Here is a 3,033-nt window from a genome sequence, read left to right on the forward strand (position 1 = left end):
AATTTTTGTATTATTAATAGAGACGGGGTTTCATCATGTTGGATAGGATGGTCTCAATCTTTTGACTTTGTGATCCGCCCACCTCGGCCTCCCAAAGTGCTGGGATTACAGGCCTAAGCCACCATGCCCTGCCGAAAGCCTGTGTTTGTAACAACTCTGTAGACCTTCAGGACGTGGGACTCTCTGTGGGATTATAGAAAATGCAGACTTTTTTTTTCTCAAGCTGTTTATAGTCTAGAATGAACTAGAATGTATGCAATAGCATCGTGCTGCTGTACCTTAAATTGTTTTCACTTTCTGTTCACCAATAATCTGTTCCAACAGAAAATGCATGCAGTATGATTTTGTCACGCAGAGGAAAGACCCACATGGATAGAATTACTTCCCAAAGTGTGTTTTAGATTCACTTCCACCAAAGTCAATGGTGTGGAAGCTTGCAAGTTTATTCTGTACGCACAAATAATATACTTAATGCAGTACCTCCAGGGGAGGTGGCCTGGGGACAGGGGTAGGCTGGGCATGAGGGAATGATTTGGTTTGTGAGATGTTGCAGACAGATTTCAATCCAGTCATGCATCACTTAACATTGGGCACACATTCTGGGAAAAGTGTCGTTAGGCAATTTCACCATTGTGCAAATACCATAGGGTGCATCTACACAAACCGAGATGGCAGAGCCTACTACACACCAAGACTAGATGGTCTAGCCTGTTGCTCCTAGGCCACAAGCCTGCACAGCATGTTACTGTACTGAATACTGTAGGCAACTGTAACACAACAGTGAGTGTTTGTGTATCTAAACATAGAATAGATCCAGTAAAAATACAGTATAAAAGGCTTTAAAAAATGGCACACCTGTAGGGCATTTACCACGAATGGAGCTTGCAGGTCTGGAAGTTGCTCTGGGTGTCAATGAGAAAGTGGCGAGTGACTGTGAAGGTCTACGCCATTACCGTGAACTACTGGAGACTTTATAGACACTGTACACTTAGGCTACACGAAATTTATTTAAAATATTTTTCTTCAGTAGTAAATTAACCTTAGCTTACTGTAACTTTTTTACTTTATAAATTTTTTTTTTTTTTTGAAACTGAGTCTCTGTCACCCAGGCTTGAGTGCAGTGGTGTGATCTCGGCTCACTGCAATCTCTGCCTCCCAGGTTGAAGCTATTCTCCTGTACCAGCTTCCCAAGTAGCTGGGATTACAGGCTCCTGCCACCATGCCCAGCTAACTTTTTTTGTATTTTTAGTAGAGACGAGTTTCACCATGTTGGCCAGGCTGGCTCAAACTCCTGACCTCAAGTGATCCACCTGCCTCGGCCTCCCCAAGTGCTGGGATTACAGGCATGGGCCTGTACTTTTTAAAAACTTTTTGACTGTTTTGTCGTTAACAGTTAGCTTGAAACACATTGCATGGCTATACAAAAATATTTTATTTCTTTATATCCTTATTCTGTAAGCTTTTTTTTTCTATTTTTATGCTAATTTTTTGTTAAAAATGAAAACAAAAGCACACACATTAGCCTAGGCCTACACAGGGCCAGGATCATCAGTGTCACTGTCTTCCAGCCCCACCTCTTTGTCCCATTGTAAGGTCTTCAGGGACAGAAACAGGCATAGAGCTGTCATTTCCTATGGTAACAGTGCCTTCTTCTGGATACCTCCTGAAGGACCTGCCTGAAGGTGTCTTACAGTTCATTTTTTTCTATTTTTTTTAATAAGTAGAAGGAGTACAGTCATAAAGATAAAAAGAATAGCATAGTAAATGCTAGGTGATAAAATTCTTCAGCTCCATTATAACTTTGTGGGACCACTCTCATATATGTGGTCCATTATTGACTGAAATGTTAAGTGGTGCATGTATTTTTATAAAATGAAGAATACAGTTTCCCTCAGGAGTGGCAAAGCTGTGGACCCCGTAGTGTGATAGAGTGATGAGTTTCCCTAATTATTGCTGATTTACTTCCATCAGAGAATGATTTACCACTAGCTGTGTTATGGAAGGTAACATAGGGTAGGCGCTATGATAGAAATTAAGAATGCTGATTATCTCATTTGTATGTGAAATTTAGAAGTAGAAACCACAGAATGAGTGTGGAATGATGGTTACCTGGGCTGGCGGTGGGGTTGATGGGGGAGAGGAGTGACAGAATGGGGAGTTACTGGTCCAGAGGTACAAAGTTTCAGTGAGACAGGACAAATAAGTTTTGAGATCTATTGCACAGCAGGTGACTATTGTCAGTAATAATGTATATTTCAACATAACAAGAAAGTAAAGTTCAAATGTATAACCACAAAACAGGTCAAGTGAGATCATAGATACTATAATTAGCTTTATTAAATCACTCCACATTGTGTGTGTGTATATATATGTGTATATATATATATCGCACATCACATTGCACATGTGAAACTTGTCAGAATCAAAGTGGAGTCAATTGTGTTAAAACCTCTGACAAACAGAGCTAGGGAAGGCCATGAAGGAAGGGATCTCATGCACGAATGCCTGATAACAATAACTATCAAGGTCGGGCGCGGTGGCTCATGCCTCTAATCCCAGTATGAGGAGGGAAGATCGCTTGAGCCCAGGAGTTGGAGACCAGCCTGGGCAACACAGTAAAACTTTGTCTCTACAAAATATTAAAAAATTAGCCAGGTGTGATGTCTCACACCTGTAGTCCCAGCTCCTTGGGAGGCTGAGATGGGAGGATTGCTTGATTGCTTGAGCCTGGGAGATCGAGGCTGCAGTGAGCTGTGATTGCACCACTGCACTACAGTCTGGGCAACAGAGTGAGACCTTTTTCTCAAAAACAAAAATGAAAACAAAAACAAAAACAACAAAATGTAACACAAGACTCTACCAAATCCACAACCTTTCATTGCACAAAGGCCATTGCAACCTTACATTAAAAACAAACAAACAAACAAACAAAACACTTCTGCCAGGGACACTTGCCCAAAAACTTCCTGTCCAGCCTTGGACTGGTACCACCTTGTTATTGATCTGTGTGGCCAAGGATAATTATTGCAAAAT

Source organism: Mandrillus leucophaeus, unplaced genomic scaffold (genome assembly GCF_000951045.1).
Source record: "Mandrillus leucophaeus isolate KB7577 unplaced genomic scaffold, Mleu.le_1.0 Scaffold233, whole genome shotgun sequence".
Taxonomy (NCBI): Eukaryota; Metazoa; Chordata; class Mammalia; order Primates; family Cercopithecidae; genus Mandrillus; species Mandrillus leucophaeus.